Genomic DNA, 18,490 nt, shown 5'->3' with positions numbered 1-18,490 from the left:
TCTAACACCAAGACATCAACAAAAACCTTTTGTTTCACCTATCTGAGTGTCTGGTGGAGTATTTCTTTTTTATATTTTCATTTTTTAATTTTTTAAAATACTTTCCACTTTTATTTTAGACTCAGGTGGGTACATGTGCAGGTTTGTTACATGGGCATATTGTGTAATGCTGAGGTTTGGGGTATAATTGATCTTATCACCCAGGTAGTGAGCATAGTACCCAACAATTTTTCACTCCTTCTCCGCCTCCCTCCTCCCCTCTCTTGTGGTCCCCAGTGACTATTGCTTCCATCTTTATGTCCATGAGTACTCAGTGTTCAACTCCCACTTATGAGAACATGGATGCAACTGGAGGCCATCATCCTAAGCAAATTAACACAGGAACAGAAAACCAAATAATGGCTTCCAGCTGCATCCATGTTGCTGCAAAGGGCATTATTTTGTTATTTTTAATGTCTGTGTAGTATTCCATGGTGGTGTGTAGGTACCACATTTTCTTTATCCACTTGGTGGGCATTTAAAATTCATGCTGGATGTGGAAAAATTCTTAAGCGTATGGGGCAGTTCTATGTCTACAGGCTCTCTGGTATTCCCAGGCTTCACACAATGAGTGGTATTAGTAGCCCTCAATTCTTACGTCAGCTACAACTCATGGTTTAAATCTACACAGAAAAAAAAACTGTGAACCATATACACATATCCCACTAGACAGAAACTAAATGAATCCCCAGCTCAACTCCCCCTAATCAGTCCCTAGATAGGGGCGTACTTGAGAAGTATAATGCAGGGGATATCAAAGTACAAAAAGAAAGTACTTGTAACTATTTAAATTAAAATACTATACTTTTTCAAACTGTATACATATGACCATGTACACAGTTTGCTAGCACCCCTCCCAGGTCTTAGGAGTGTGCACAGTGAGTGGCTCAGAAGCTTGAGACTCCCTAACTTCCCTCTCAATCCACTTATCCTTTTACCTGATTTGGCCAAAAGGAAGCACTGGCAAGAGATGGAAGGCTCCTGGCTTTTTGGATGAGACCATTTACCTCTCCAGCCTAGGATGCATAGTGCCTCCTGCCTCTGGTAATCTTTTTTTGAGACAGAGTCTTGCTCTGCCGCCCAGGCTGGAGTGCAGTGCCGCAATCTCAGCTCACTGCACCTCTGCTTCCCGGGTTCAAGCAATTCTCATGTCTCAGCCTCCAGAGTATCTGGGATTATAGGCGTGCACCACCATGCCCAGCTAATTTATTTTTTATTTTTAATAGAGAGGGGGTTTCACTATGTTACCCAGGCTGGTCTCAAACTCCTGACCTCAAGGGTTCTGCCCGCCTCAGCCTCCCAAAGTGCTGAGATTACAGGCATGAGCCACCGCACCTGACCTACATTAATCTATCATCATACCATTTCGTTTTCAGATTGTCCAAAATATTTGTAACTACTTTCCACATTAAATTTATTCTATCAGTCACCTAGATCTACTAGACTGGACTCTGTTTTATATTTGTTTTTTGATCAAATAATATGCTCAGAAATATTTTTATATTTCTAAATTTGGCCTAAAGATTTTGTACAGATAGATGTCTATTGTCTACATAAACTTTTTTTATGAGGCACCCTATTGAGCCCATAGGTTGATCTGAGGACCATTGTATCTATATATCTTTATTATTTATTTATGTAATTTTTATTCCATCTATCTAGAGGTAGGGCATATAATTTTTCTCCATAATTGACAGAGCATGCCAAAGGTTACATATGGTATTAGAGGAAAGCCTTAATTATGGGTGAGCACAAACCACAACCCTCTAAAACACAAGATAAAATAAACACATACAATAGGGCCAAGTTATTAAAAATGGTACAAAATGGAATCTGTAAATATTTTAAGCCAAGTCATCTGGTAGCATTAAGGCAAGAAACAGAAAATGAAATTTTATTTAATTTGGAAAAGCATGCCTGGGGGAAATAATGTATAATTCAGATATATCTGAAAAAGAGCAAAGCCAGGATGATACTGATGCTGAAAGAGAATTTAGAAGAGTAGAGACAACAGATTTGGTGTTCGCATCGTCATCAGATGGTAACAACATTTTACAGGCATAAATTAGACAGCAAACTGATTAGAGAACAGCACATTTGGTATTAGCAGTTGACAGTAAAAGGAAAAGACGAAGCAGTATAGACTGGATTGCAAGGGACTGACAAATATGACAATGACGAGATTTTCTAGTTCTTTAACTTTTTTGTCCCTTTTTGCATTGGAGACATTTTAATAAATGGAACCGATGACTATAAAGGACAGAGAAAATGATTCAAGTCCTAAAATTTGAGAAGGAACTCTAAGAAACTATCCAGTTAACCCTCTCATTGTACCGATGAAGAAGTGAGGGTTAGACAGAATAAATTATTCACCCCAGGTCATTTAGCCAACCAACATCCTCTGTTTCCCCTCAGAATTTGGTTTATGTATAAATTTATAATTCTATAAATGTTGACTGAAGGAAATCTTATAACTAACTGTTAAGTATTTGATTATCATAAATGATGTAAAAGAATACAACATTTTTGCATCGATAAAAGGAATAATGTTATCATAGAAAATATCTTATTACAAGTGTTAGGTGCCTTGTCTTGTTTTTTGTGTTCTTGGTGCCTGCCTTGTGTCTGGCACAGAGAAGGCATTAAATAAGTAGGATAGTCACTAAATGGATCATTGGCTGATGACTAGGTGGTTGGATGAAAGGGAGGGAGGAAGGAGGGGAGGTAGGAAGGGAAGGTAGGTGAATGAGGACTTACAAATGGGAAATGTAAATCTGTTCCCTAATTTCCTGAGGAAGAATTAACTATACCAGTTCTGGGTCATGCTATCTCGAACTGAACACAGAAACAAACACATATTTTAATCTTGAACAGCAAGGACTTCATATCCGGCAGTATAATATATCCGGCTAGTCTCATTTCATGATCATATCTCAAAGACCTGAGATTGCCGAGTGAGCTATTTAGCAGTGTAAATAACATGAGTAGTAACTATTTACCTAAAATTACAAAGACCTCACTATCCATGATTAAGTGGAGGGATGCCAAATTAGTGAAGAATCTGAATTATAGGACACAGTTTTATTGCTTTTAGATACATATAGGAAATGGGAGTAGGCTAATATTATCTAAGAGATCATTTGAGAAAATGATTTTCATTAATTGATAAGAATTTATCATTATCATCTCAACTATTAGTAAAAGAATGCCTCCTACAAACTTAAGGCTATTTTGAAATGCTTCTCTGGTATAAAAACATTATTGGGGTACCTCTTTTACGCTATGAATCACATATGCAAACCTTTTTCTTCACACCACCCAGCCTGTCTGAATTTTCACAAATGCGGAATTAGTAGAATTCGTCTGAATTGACGAAGCCTTCCCAGACACTGCTGTTGTTGGAAACAACAGGCATCCTGTTGAATAGTTAACTAGAGATTTTGAACATGTGTTACTTAGAAAAAGTTTCAATTGAGCATGAGTTCCTCCAGCCAAATGTGTCTGTCTCACGGATAGTGTAATCATCTAGTACATTTTTTAAATTAATGAACAGAAAATTAGAGGAAGGTCTGCCATTTCTTTTTCTCTTTCCTCCCTCTTTATGTATAGCTGAGTTCAGTCACCATCAGCACTAAATTCCATTCAGAGTTCACCGCCATCACGATAGCTAGTGCAGTTTTAGGTTAAGCATATTTTATCCGTAAATTGCTATATTTGGTTCTCGAGTTATTATTGCAGTTCCTTGGGGTACATTTAAATCCACCTTATTGTAATAGATTATGGAATATAGTGGCTAATGTGTCTAATGTAAAATAAATGACTATAATGATTTATGATGCGACACTTCAATTTTATTGAACATAAGGATCATTGTACTAAAATGGATGGTGTATTGCTGGTTTAGCATAAAATACTGAATAACATATTCAAGAAAATGAATGGCTTGGCCAGTTCATAATATTCTACCCCTTCAGCTGAGAGGTCTTTAATAAGCAAGAGTGTCATTACACTTGGAAATGTATGTGTAGGTAATCCATTATCTAGAACAATGACAGGGATCTGCTCAAGTCCTTATTAAAGAAGGAAATCTTTAGGAGAAAATGTAGACTTCTTTGGTCTTCCAGAAAGAATGATTTTCACCCAGCCACATAGCCACTATAATAGTGCTTAGCAGAATTGTAAGTGGCCTCCACATTTAAAAATTATCACCCTGAAACTCTCTCATGACCTGCGAAACAGAAGGGAATTTCAGAAAGGTTTTGATTTTTTCAGCATTGTCATCGGACAATATCCTTAATGTCCTTTTCTCTGTGTCAATGAACAAACCTTTTATTTTAACTCTTATGGTGCCCAGCATAGATAGTAACTCATGCTCTGTCTTGCCCCGGGACTCCATGTTTATGTTTGATCACTGAGTAATTAGATTTAAGAAGACCTAATTTAGCCATTAATTCTTATTAACTATAATATTAAAGATGATTTTCAATAATACATTGGACCAATTTATTTGTGTTCTCAGACCTGGGGAGATGACAGAAAATTCTTATATGGCAAATGATGTGTTTAGATTAATGGTGAAGTTTTATCCTCTGAAAAGTGGGGGAACATGAGGAATAAGGGAAGTGACATGCATGTTTTCTCACCCTCTTATCCTGGTGATCCTGAGAGTCTGCCATCAAACCCTCAGGTCCTCCTGGGATACAGTTTAATGACATAGACAATGCCCACATAATAACTAAATCCTTGTGGGAGTATCTTAATAGCATCCATTTCATTCCCTGGAAAGATAACTAGTTTCCCTTCTGTGGAATGGCCATGTTGAGACAGGGTGAGGGAGTTTGAGTATTTTGAATCTGACAGCTGCATTATAGGTAAGACTGTCATCAATTCCATTACCCATTTCCCTTCTCAACACATTCTTAGTTTATGCCTGTTCTCCATCCCTTGTCCCAGACAATCTCATCTGACCAACCAAAATTAAAGAGCTGTCAGGTACCATAAAAACCCACGAATGAGGGTCTTTTCCTCACAGGCCTAAGAATTCCATTCAACATGATTGCATGCATGCATGGCAGTTTTGTTTTTTTTCTCCTGAATAACAGAGCTCACCACTGCCTGAGAAGACACAGGTCGTGATGAGAAAGTGATCTGATGGTGAAGTAAACCCTGTATTGGTAGAATTAAGGAGTTTTACCATCCAGAAAAGAGAGATGTTCACAGTGGATTCTGTACTGTGTTAGTTGTAGATGGACATTTATTGATTCAGGATATACTCTCAGATCACTTCTTTTCATTCTTTTGAAAAAGTGATCTAGCCTAGAACTGTTCATTAGAAAAGTAACTAGCACTATCTCAGTGTCACAGTTTAATTTGGGTGGTCAAAAGTTTGCCATAAATCAGTCTGTTTCTGGAACAGTGGGGATGCTTTCTCTGTAATAAAGATCATCTTTTTTTTTTTTTTTTTCTTTTTTTTGCTAATGGATGTTTTGCCTTTGGATCTCTTGATGCATCAATCTAGACAAAGGCAAGCGCTGCTAAGGAACTTCTGACCCCGGAAGTCACCCCAACCTCTACAACATCCCCACACCCACTTCCTAATCTTTACGATTCCTCTCCACAGCAAATTCTGTGCAGTCATTGAACATTGCCAGGATGTTTTCAGAAAGAATATTAGGGCATTTTCTTTTTTTCCTATTACCTTCCTTATCTTTCCTCAAAATATTATAGTAAATTAAAATGACTCGTAAGGTCTTATCACCATTCCATAAGATATTACTTTCTCTGTAGTAGTACTCTCACACCAGCTTCAGTTTGAAACTATGGCTGATCATCCTTGGAACTGATCTATGGTATTTGCAGAAAAGGAGCTTTCCAGGGCCAGGACATACAACTGAAAATTTGGCCAATAAAAAGCCTGTCTGCTCTGACGCCATTACTAGTTCATCAGTCCCTGACCCAGGATTTCCAACCTTTTTCCCTTCTGCCATTTCCTTGCATTTTACTTTGTTCCTCATGTCAAATATTTAATTTATTGCTTCTAAATGCTAAGTCTCACTTCTAGCACCAAAGTGATATTTAGAATCTAGACTTCTATTTATGTGAATCCGTAGGTAGAATTATTGATGTTAACATACCTCTCAAAAAAGTGCTAAAGGAGCTTTTTGTGAAACCTGAGATTTACTTTTTTGTTGTTGTTTTTGACCAGAGATATGATTTGGCTTCTTTTCCAGTGAACTCAACTCCTGCTTCCTTCAGTCTTGTAGCATATAGTCAAACCCCAGGTAATGCCTCAATGTTAATCAGTTAATCCCTTAAAAATACTTTGATTTATGGAGCAGAGGATAGAACCTGGGAAATTTTGAGGTATCCACCCAATATTGATATTTAAACATGCTCATTCTTTATATTCTTCAAATTACAGGGCCTGTAAGTCCATCAAAGGAACTTTGGGTTTCCCTTTGGGAGCACTGTTTTTCCAAGTGGTATAACCCCAGTGTGGAAATCTGTGTTTAACAAGCAGACCTTTTTCAGTATGAGGCACAGTAAGTTTAGGATAAGCTTAGAAACCATCAGGGTTGTTGAGTACAATTATTCCTGAGTTAAACAGGACAAATGACCCATTACAAGTTACGTGTGATGCATTCAGACTTTGGGAACTTGACCAGAATGTCTGAAGTGTACAGGGAAAAACCATGATCATTTACTTGGATGGAGTGGTTAGGTACTGCTTCCACCAAGCTAGAGGTAACTGAATATTGGTGTAATACACTGTCTTTTTTGTTGACCAAAAAAGTTAAAGTATCTACAGGAAAATTTAACAGAGACCAAAATAAAATTTTTAAATTGTGCTATCAGGTTGGGTACAGTGGTTCACACCTGTAATCCCAGCACTTTCAGAGGCCGAGGTGGGCCAATAACCTGAGGTTAGGTGTTCAAGACCAACCTGGCCAACATGGCAAAACCCCGTCTTTACTAAAAATACAAAAATTAGCCAGGAGTGGTAGTGGGCGCCTGTAATCCCAGCTACTCGGGAGGCTGAGGCAGGAGAATCACTTGAATCCAGGAGGCAAAGGTTGCAGCGAGCCGAGATCGTGCCACTGCACCCCAGCCTGGGTGACAGAGTGAGACTCCATCTCAAAAAATAAATTTAAAAAAAATTGCACCGTCAGCCATTTAAGTCTTGAATCAATGCAAAGACACCTTGCTCTTTGGTAGAGAGCTCAGTGTTGTGAAGTTGTAACTTCTCCCCAGAAGAAGCTGTGAATTCAATGTGATGTTCTCTAAAATTAAAAAAAAAAAAAAAAAAAAAAAAAAAAAAAAAAAAGATTATTTGGGGAATTTGTGGAGGCAGGCAGTAGAAGGATGGATGCTAATTGAAGTGATGATTCTTAAGTTCATCTGAAAAAATTAAAAGATAATAGTTGAAGGAAAAAGTTTGTAGGAAAAAAAGACAGAAGGAAAGACCACTTTTCCATGAAATAAAATGCATTATAAGCAATAGCAATCAAAACAATGAGTTACTGGAGTAGCAAGATGAATAGTGCAGCACTGGGTCTGGAGGTATTCCCAAATACATATGGAAACTCAGTATAAGAGGTGGGTATTGAAATGAGTGATGAAAACATATACTATTTAATAAATGTTGTGGGGGAAAGCAAGCTTCCTACCTCATTGCTTCCCACAAAATAAACCTCAGATATGCCATAGAGGGATAAATGATTGGGACGAAGAAAAAGTTGACACTGCAAAGTTCTAAAAGAAATATGGGTCTATTTTATACTTAGGGAAAGAGGACCTTTTTAGGAGTGACATGAAATGCAAGAGCTAGAAAGTGAAATATTGATTTGACCACAAAACGAAAGTAAGTTCTCATCAAAAGTCAAAAGACAAACAACAAGCTAACACAAGATATTTGCAATACATACTACTATTTCAAAGATCTGATTTTCTTACTGGCCAAGTACATTCATTTATATATCAGTATACACATTGGCACATGTATATAAATACATATATGCCATTTTAATTTCTCCAACTAGATCCCTAATACTTTTGTGCTCTGGAAGGATACAAACAAAATTTTTACTATGACTTTGGGACATCTTTGAATTAATATAATTTTAAAATCATATTTTTATAATGGCATAAGCATGTATTGTATAAACATAAAGTAAAATCTGTTGATACTGTGTTTAACTTGTAATGGCCCATAATTCAATGGTTCTTAGTCTTTTCGAAGACAAAGACTCCTTTAAACATCAGAAGCTGTGGCCCCGATCCTCTGAGAAGTGCACATAAGTGCAGATACCCAAAATTCAATGTGAGTTGGAAATCCCTGCTCTAAATAGTTCTAAAGAGAGTTGGTCAGTGTTCTATTGCTGTATAACAAACCAACCCCAAACTTAGTTGCTTAAAACAAAAACCATTCTATTGCTCATGATTCTGTGGGTCAAATACTTAGGCAAGACTCAGCAGGTCCAGTTTCTCCGGGCTTCATGTGGGGTTGTCTGCACATTACTGGGGTCAGAGGATCCAAAAGGGCCTCACCTACATGTTTGGGGCCCTGGTCCTGGCTGTTGGCAGGGGTGCCTCAGTGCTCCTCCATTGACCTCTCTCCAACAGAATAGCCTGGGCTCAAGGCAAAAACATGGAGGCTCAAGGCAAAAACAGAAGCCATGTGATCTCTGAAGCTCTGGGCCCAGCCAACACACAGCATCACTTTCACCACATTCTGTTAGTCAAAGCAAACCACAGGGTCAGACAAGATTGAGGAGAAATAGACCCAAAGTAGGAGGAATGGCACAGCCACATTACAAAAGGACATGTGGGATAAGAGCGATTGCTGTGGTCATTATTAAAGAACAACCTACCACAATAGAGTTATCTGAAAATGTGCCACTTTTAGCAACAGATGAATTTGTCCATTTGCGCCCTAACATTCATACACAACAAAACATAGTAATCTAAGAGTGGCTGTACACTATAATAGTAGTCTACTCAATTTAAATTCCCAAGGATTTTCTTTTAACTTATTCAAAATCTTCCAAAATTGAAACTATGAACGCATACCTGGAATGGGAAAGTAGATGCCATAACTTTGGCTTGTATATTTCATCCATTTTTATATGAAATATTTTCCATAACTTAGCTCTAGTTTAGGAACTCTTCAGAAAACCCACACTGTCCTAGATAATGAAGGGCCACACATTTTTATGGTGGACCTCTATGCCCACACCAAGATGAAGAGCTGGAGAAAAAACATAAACCACAAACCTAAAATGGATGAATATAGGGATAAGATTTAGAAATTAAACTAAATTTATGATTTCAAAACCCAGGAAGACTTCCAGTTAAGTGTGTTCAGCTTAACTACAAGTTTATCTCCCTTCTTAAACACCATTCACATTCTAGTACCTTAATATAAAATGACAATAGGCAATCAAGGATCACCAAGCACATGAAGAAAGCCTCTGCTAAACTAGAAAGCAAAAGTAAACAAACAAAAGATGACACTCAAGGAAGCAGAGCTAAGAAAGGAAATGGAAGAAAATCATGAAAATCATTGATTTCTAGTCTTGGATAAATTAGAAGATACTGTGTACTATTAAAGAGCAGGTTCAGGGCCGGACACAGTGGCTCACGCCTGTAATCCCAGCACTTTGGGAGGCCGAGGCAGGCGGATCACGAGGTCAGGAGATAGAGACCATCCTAGTGAACACAGTGAAACACCGTCTATACTAAAAATACAAAAAACTTAGCCGGGCGTGGTGGCAGGTGCCTGTAGTCCCAGCTACTCGGGAGGCCGAGACAGGAGAAGGGCATGAACTCGGGAGGCGGAGCTCTCAATGGGCCGATGTTGCACCACTGCACTCTAGCCTGGGCAAAGGAGTAAGACTCCGTCTCAAAAAATAAAAATATTAAAAAAGAGGCTGAGGCAGGAGAATGGCGTGAACCCAGGAGGCGGAGCTTGCAGTGAGCTGAGATCCGGCCACTGCACTCCAGCCTGGGTGACAGAGCGAGACTCCGTCTCAAAAAAATAAAATAAAATAAAATAAAAATAAATAAATAAAATATTAAAAAAATAAAATAAAGAGCAGGTCCAATCAGAGCTCCTCCTCTCTGGCTCTCTTTGCCATCTCTTTTTGACTTCTGGAAATGTAGCTTCCTGTGTGTCTGTCTGATGGCATCACCAAGGTATCCAATGACATGAAGGTGCACAAGTTGTTGATACCAGAGGAGGTGAAGAAGCTCAGGAAGGTGGTACTCTTCTGCCTGAGTGAGGACAAGAACTCATCCTCAAGGAGGGCAAGCAGATGTTGATGGGTGATGTCAGCCAGACTGTCAATGGCCTCTCCACCACCTCTGTCAAGATGCTGCCAAAGACTGCCACAATACCGTCTATGATGCAAACTGTGAGACCAACGAGAGCAAGAAGGAGGACCTGGTGTTCAGCCTCTGGGCCTGAGTCTGCACCCCTTTAGAGCAAAATGATCTGTGCCAACTCCAAGGACACTATCAAGAAAAAGCTGACGGGGATCAAGCATGAATTACAAGCAAATTGCTACGCGAAAGTCAAGAATGACTGCACCTTGGCAGAGAAGCTGGGAGGCAGTGCCATCATCTCCCTGGAGGGAAAGCTTTTGTGAGCCCCCTTCCTGGAACATCTGGAAGCTCCAGACCTGCCCACAGGGGTTGCAGGCTGCTGTGTTCCTAACAGACGGGAAGGGACTGGAGAATCTCAGCAGGGGGAGAGTAATCCTTTCACCCCAGTTGCCAAACAGCTCCCCACCAAGCCCTGCTTTTTCCTCTCCCTTCCATCCCTGACAGTTCTAGCCTTCCCAAATTACTTTTGATCTTCTGATTCCTCTTGGGTTGAAGTGTTAACAGGAAGGAGTCCTGATCCACACCTCAAGAGAGGGTTCTTAGATCTCATGCAAGAAAGAATGTAGGGCAAGTCCACAGAGTAAAGTGAAAGTTAAGTTTATCAGAGAAATAAAGAAACAAAAGAATGGCTACTCCATAGGCAGAGCAGTGCCATGGGCTGCTCCACAAAGGATACTTAGTTATTTCTTGATTATATGCTAAGTAAGGGGTGGCTTGTTCATGAGTTTTCTGGGAAAGAGGCAGGCAATTCCCAGAACTGAGGATCCCTTCCCCTTTTAAACCATATAGGATAACTTCCTGATGTTGCCATGGCATTTGTAAACTGTCAGGGTGCTGGTGGGAGTGTCTCTTAGCATGCTAATATATTATAATTAGCGTTTAATGAGCAGTGAAGGCAACCAGAGGTCATTTTCATGGCCATCTTGGTTTTGTGGGGTTTGGCTGGCTTCTTTGCCACAACCTGTTTTATCAGCAAGGTCTTCGTGGCCTGTACCTTGTGCTGAGCTCCTATCTCGTCCTGTGACTTAGAAGGCCTAACCTCCTGGGAATGCAGCCTAGGAACTCTCAGCCTTATTTTACCCAGTCCTTGTTTTGGATGGAGTCGATCTGGCTCAAACGCTCTGACAGAAACAGACCACGTACCCCGCAGGCACTTCAGTTCGGGGGGAGGGTATTTTTTTAATAACACCCCAACTCCTCACCTATTCCTTATCCTTCCTCTGCTGCCAACTTCTAACTGCAGTGCTTACTCATGCTTGTCTGTGAGTTGTGTGTATAAATGGAAAATTGTGGAGATGAGCCCTCCCCATACTACTGGTTCTTCTCCCTTTTTTTCTGGTCACGGCCACTCATGGAAGCAAGACCAGTAGGGGACCTTCAGTTTAGGGGTGGTGGGGGGGAAGCAGAAAACAAAGTGGTGGGGCGAGGGGAAGAAAGAACTTTTGGAAATAAAGATAAAATTACCCAAGTGAAACAAGTTGTTAAATGCAAATTTTCTTACGTACTCAGTTTTAGCTAAGTCCAAGACCAACAGATTCCAAATCACCTGTTGAGACCATGCAAGAGAAAGTGAGTCTGACTTTACATCCCCTTTCATCACCTACCTGAAGCACATATGAAAGAAGATAAGATTTATTGAGGAAGGCTGGTCATGAGAATTTCTTAAAGAGAGTTAACAGTGTGTTCTTTGCTGCTTATCTCCCCCCGGGAAAGTAAGGGGATTGCCCCCTCTACCCCAGAAGTGAAGCGAGTTGACTTTTAGAGAAATACTCAAAGATATTGCCGTATATCTCCCTAAAATTCTGAGGGGCAGTGTGATTGATATCCAGCTGGACCTGCTAAAGTCAAAAGTGGGAGTGAGGCTGTCTGGAGTTGCCCCTAACTGCAGAACAAAGAGAAAGGGCTATAGTGAAGGCTTGCTGCGTCTCACTGATAGTTGGACAAAGGTTTATACTTCCTGAAGGTTGCATGTGGAAAGGAACAGAAATTGAGTCATCCTGAAAAGGACCCCCGGAAAGACAAGATGTCCCCAGTTGTCTAGTAAGACAATTGTCTAATTTAGACTATTTTTAATACCTGAAAATCGCCCAAGTTCCTTTCATGGGTAGAGAAAAACTTCAAGATAATATGGTTGACAGGCTATGGTATTAAAAAATACATTAAACAACTTCTTTTCATGATTTACACCTTAAAAGTCCAACTGTTTTTCAGCAAACTAGTTACCTTTGTAGTTTCATCATTCTTTAGCATCTCCCTAGTGGATCTGTTGGCACCTTTTGTTGTCAGTCCCTGGAATCTCTTCCTGAAACATTGAGACAATCAGAAAAGTCACGATGAACATCCTTTGATAGAAAGGAAAATATTTAATAGGTAGGCTGGATGACAACATCCAGACACTCTCACAAAATGTAGGATAAAAAGACACAGGGATTATAAAATTAGGAGGGAGCAGGCAAGAGAGATTTAGATCAGCCCTGAAGGTTTAACATTTGGCTATTAAGAATTAAGGGAGAAATAAGAGAAAATGAATGGGAGGAAATTTTTTTTTTTTAAAAGGGCATTTCCTGAGAACTGAAGAATATAAAATTTCAGACTAAAAGGGTAAAATGTCTAGGTACAGTTATTGGAAAAATTTTTAAAAGATTCATATCAAGCAGCACTACTACAATATTTCAAAATAACAGATCCAAAAAAGTAGAGGGAAAGTTATAATCATAGCAATTTGAATCAGAAAATCATCAGACTTTAATAGCTACAATAGAAGAGAGAAAAACAAAAAAGCAATATTTTTATAATTCTGACAGAAAATGACTATCAACCTAGAATTCTATACCTGCCAAAACTTTTAAGTTTGAGCATGGAATAGAGACATCTTCAGACATGTAAGGTCTCAGAATGTTTCTCTCCACTGTACTCTTTACTAATCTGATCCTTGAGGTTTGGCTTTAACCAGATTAGGCAGTTAACTATGAAACAGAAAGGATTCATGAAACTAAGTGTCCAACACAAATCAGAAATGTAAAGCAATATTGAGATGATGAGAAAAGGTAAAGTCTCACATGACAGCTGTATGTATGGCTCTAGAAAGAAACAAGTTCAGATTGGATACAAACAATGTAATTGGTACATTATCTGGTCTATTTAACTATTGCAAAGTAATACTAATAATGAGGCATATGAAAGAAAATTAAGAGTAGGTATATGACTAAGCAAGTTTAAAAAGAGAAGCAACAATCAACTTGCAGAAAAATAAGAATTTGTATGAGAAATAGAACGGAGTACACTAGTTGGCTTTGCAGTAAATAATACATAGTACTTATAAACACTATTTAACGAAAACCTTATCAAGAATTATAAATAGTTCTAAAGTATTATTAGCAATATATATCTTTAAATGAAGTAAGCAGGAGGATGGTATAAGAGAGCTAATTCCTCTTGTCCCATAAAGAATATCAATATGCAGTATAAAATTGGTATATTAAGAAATAGCAATACAAGATATTTGGCAATCTAGAGATCAGAATAAATGGATTAGAGATTTAAGTAGTTACCTCTGGGCTGGGTGCAGTGGCTCAAGCCTGTAATCCCAACACTTTGGAAGACTGAGGCGGGCGGATCACCTCAGGTCAGGAGTTCAAGACTAGGCTGGCCAACATGGCAAAACCCCATCTTTACTAAAAATACAAAAATTAGCTGAGCACCGTGGTGCACACCTACAGTCACAGCTACTAGAGAGGCTGAGGCAGAAGAATCACTTGAACCCGGGAGGCTGAGTTTGCAGTGAGCCAAGATCATGCCACTGCACTCTAGCCTGGGCAACAGAGCAAGACTCTGTCTCAAAAAAAAAGTAAAAACAAATAAGTGAAATAGGGGGAGGTTCCAAGATGGTCGAAAAGGAACAGCTCCAGTCTACAGCTCCTAGTGTGAGATACACAGAAGATGGGCTATTTCTGCATTTCTAACTGAGGTACCGGGTCCATCTCACTGGAGTTTGTCAGACAATGGGTGCAGCCCACAGAGCGTGAGCTGAAGCAGGGCAGGGCATCGCCTCACCCAGGCAGTGCAAGGGGTCGGGGACTTCCCTTTCCTAGCCAAGGGAAGTCATGACAGACGGTACCTGGAAAATCAGGACACTCTCACTCTAATACTGAGTTTTTCCAATGGTCTTAGCAAATGGCACACCAGGAGATTATATCCCGCACCTGGCTCAGAGGGTCCCACGCCCACGCAGCCTTGCTCACTGCTAGCACAGCAGTCTGAGATCCAACTGCAAGGTGGCAGCGAGACAAAGGGGGGGATGTCCACCATTGCTGAGGCTTGAGTAGGTAAACAGAGTGGCCAGAAGCTCGAACTGGATGGAGCCCAATGCTGCTCAATGAGGCCTGCCTGCCTCTATAGACTTCACCTCTGGGGGCAGGGCATAGCTAAACAAAAAGCAGCAGAAACTTCTGCAGACGTAAACATCCCTGTCTGACAGCTTTGAAGAGAGTAGTAGTTCTCCCAATATGGAGTTTCACATCTGAGAATGGACAGACTGCCTCCTCAAGTCGGTCCCTGACCCCCGAGGAGCCTAACTGGGAGGCACCTCCCAGTAGGGGCTGCCTGATACCTCATACAGTTGGGTGCTCCTGTGAGATGAAACTTCCAGAGGAAGGATCAGGCAGCAACATTTACCGTTCTGCAGCCTCTGCTGGTGATACCTAGGCAAACAGGATCTGGAGTGGACCTCCAGCAAACTTCAGCAGACCTGCAGCTGAGGGTCCTGACTGTTAGAAGGAAAACTAACAGAAAGGACATCCACACCAAAACCCCATCTGTACATCACCATCATCAAAGACCAAAGATAGATAAAACGACAAAGATGGGGAGAAACCAGAGCAGAAAAGCTGAAAATTGTAAAAATAAGAGTGCCTCTCCCCCTCCAAAGGAACACAGCTCCTCACCAGCAACGGAACAAAGCTGGACAGAGAATGACTTTGATGAGTTGAGAGAAGAAGGCTTCAGATGATCGGTAATAACAAACTTCTCCGAACTAAAGGAAGATGTTTGAACCCATCACAAAGAAGCTAAAAACCTTGAAAAAATATTAGACGAATGGCTAACTAGAATAAACAGCATAGAAAAGACCTTAAATGACCTGATAGAGCTGAAAACCATGGCACAAGAACTACATGACACATGCACAAGCTTCAGTAGCCAATTTGATCAAGTGGAAGAAAGGGTATCAGTGATTGAAGATCAAATGAATGAAATGAAGCAAGAAGAGAAGTTTAGAGAAAAAAAGAGTAAAAAGAAACGAACAAAGCCTCCAAGAAATACAGGATTATGTTAAAAGACCAAATCTACGTCTGATTGGTACACCTGAAAGTGACGGGGAGAATGGAACCAGGCTGTAAAATACTCTTCAGTATTATCCAGGAGAACTTCCCCAACCTAACAAGGCAAGCTAAGATTCAAATTCGGGTACAGAGAATGCCACAAAGATACTCCTCAAGAAGAGACACTCCAAGACACATAATTGTCAGATTCACCAAAGTTGAAATGAAAGAAAAAAATGTTAAGGGCAGCCAGAGAGAAAGGTCGGGTTACTCAGAAAGGGAAGCCCATCAGACTAACAGCGGATCTCTCAGCAGAAACTCTACAAGCGAGAAGAGAGTGGGGGCCAATATTTAACATTCTTAAAGAAAAGAATTTTCAACCCAGAATTTCATATCCAGCCAAACTAAGCTTCATAAGTGAAGGAGAAATAAAATCCTTTACAGACAAGCATATGCTGAGAGATTTTGTCACCACCAGGCCTGCCTTACAAGAGCTCCTGAAGGAAGCACTAAATATGAAAAGGAACAACTGGTACCAGCCACTGAAAAAAACATGCCAAAGTGTAAAGACCATCGAGGCTAGGAAGAAACTGCATCAACTAACGAGCAAAATAACCAGCTAACATCATGATGACAGGATCAAGTACACACATAACAATATTAACCTTAAATGTAAATGGGCTAAATACTCCAATTAAAAGACACAGACTGGCAAATTGGATAAAGAGTCAAGACTCATCAGTGTGCTGTATTCAGGAGACCCATCTCACATGCAGAGACACACATAGCCTCAAAATGAAGGGATGGAGGAAGATCTACCAAGCAAATGGAAAACAAAAAAAAAGCAGGGGTTGCAATCCTAGTCTCTGATAAAACAGACTTTAAACCAATAAAGATCAGAAGAGACAAACAAGGCCATTACATAATGGTAAAGGGATCAATTCAACAAGAAGAGCTAACTATCCTAAATATATATGCACCCAATACAGGAGCACCCAGATTCATAAAGCAAGTCCTGAGAGACCTACAAAGAGACTTAGATTCCCACATGATAATAATGGGAGACTTTAACACCTCACTGTCAACATTAGACAGATCAATGAGACAGAAAGTAAACAAGGATATCCAGGACTTGAACTCAGCTCTACACCAAGTGGACCTAATAGACATCTAGAGAACTCTCCACCCCAAGTCAACAGAATATACATTCTTTTCAGCACCACATCGCACTTATTCCAAAATTGACCATATAATTGGAAGTAAAGCACTCCTCAGCAAATGTAAAAGAACAGAAATTATAACAAACTGTCTCTCAGACCATAGTGCAATCAAACTAGAACTCAAGATTAAGAAACTCACTCAAAACTGCTCAACTACATGGAAACTGAACAAGCTGCTCCTGAATGACAACTGGGTACATAACGAAGTGAAGGCAGAAACAAAGATGTTCGTTGAAACCAATGAGAACAAAGACACAACGTACCAGAATCTCTGGGACACATTTAAAGCAGTGTGTAGAGGGAAATTTATAGCACTAAATGCCCACAGGAGAAAGCAGGAAAGATCTAAAATTGACACCCTAATATCACAATGAAAAGAACTAGAAAAGCAAGAGCAAACACATTCAAAAGCTAGCAGAAAGCAAGAAATAACTAAGATCAGAGCAGAACTGAAGGAGAGACACACAAAAAACCCTCCAAAAAATCAATGAATCCAGGAGCTGGTTTTTTGAAAAGATCAACCAAATTGATAGACTTCTAGCAAGACTAATAAAGAAGAAAAGGGAAAAGAATCAAACAGATGCAATAAAAAATGATAAAGCGGATATCAGCACTGATCCTGCAGAAATACAAACTACCATTAGAGAATACTGTAACCATCTCTATGCAAATAAACTAGAAAATCTAGAAGAAAGGGATAAAGTCCTGGACACATACACCCTCCCAAGACTAAACCAGGAAGAAGTTGAATCCCTGAATAGACCAATAACAGGCTCTGAAAATGAGGCAATAATTAATAGCCTACCACCCAAAAAAAGTCCAGGACCAGACGGATTCACAGCCAAATTCTACCAGAAGTATGAAAAGGAGCTGGTACCATTCCTTCTGAAATTATTCCAATCAATAGAAAAAGAGGGAATCCTCCCTAACTCATTTTATGAGGCCAACATCATCCTGATACCAAAGCCTGGCAGAGACATAACAAAAAAAGAGAATTTTAGACTAATATCCCTGATGAACATCCATGCAAAAATCCTCAATAAGATACTGGCAAACCGAATCCGGCAGCACATCAAAAAGCTTATCCACCATGATTAAGTTGGCTTCACCCCTGGGATGCAAGACTGGTTCAACATATGCAATTCAATAAACATAATCCAGCATATAAACAGAACCACAGACAAAAACCGCATGATTATCTCAACAGATGCAGAAGAGACCTTCAACAAAATTCAACAGCTCTTCATGCTAAAAACTCTCAGTAAACTAGGTATTGATGGTATGTATCTCAAAATAATAAGAGCTATTTATGACAAACCCACAGCCAATATCATACTGAATGGGCAAAAACTGGAAGCATTCCCTTTGAAAACTGGCACAAGACAGAGATGCCCTCTCTCACTGCTCCTATTCAACATAGTGTTGGAAGTTCTGGCCAGGGCAGTCAGGCAGGAGAAAGAAATAAAGGGTATTCAATTAGGAAAAGAGGAAGTCAAATTGTCCCTGTTTGCAGATGACATGATTATACAT

General features: G+C 39.8%; 2 protein-coding genes and 1 pseudogene across 4 annotated transcripts in view; all 3 read left to right on the top strand.

Moving 5' to 3' along the window:
- The window catches only part of OXSM (3-oxoacyl-ACP synthase, mitochondrial), a 488,173-nt gene that overhangs the window by 2,705 nt on the left and 466,978 nt on the right, over window positions 1–18,490 (top strand). The window lies entirely within an intron of this gene.
- Window positions 1–18,490, top strand: part of RARB (retinoic acid receptor beta) — a 770,770-nt gene that overhangs the window by 482,264 nt on the left and 270,016 nt on the right. The window lies entirely within an intron of this gene.
- LOC126947657 (cofilin-1-like) lies at window positions 1,969–11,161 on the top strand (annotated as a pseudogene).

Source organism: Macaca thibetana, chromosome 2, assembly GCF_024542745.1.
Source record: "Macaca thibetana thibetana isolate TM-01 chromosome 2, ASM2454274v1, whole genome shotgun sequence".
Taxonomy (NCBI): Eukaryota; Metazoa; Chordata; class Mammalia; order Primates; family Cercopithecidae; genus Macaca; species Macaca thibetana.
The sequence above is the reverse complement of the archived record's forward strand: the minus strand, read 5'-3'. Positions and strand labels throughout refer to the sequence as shown.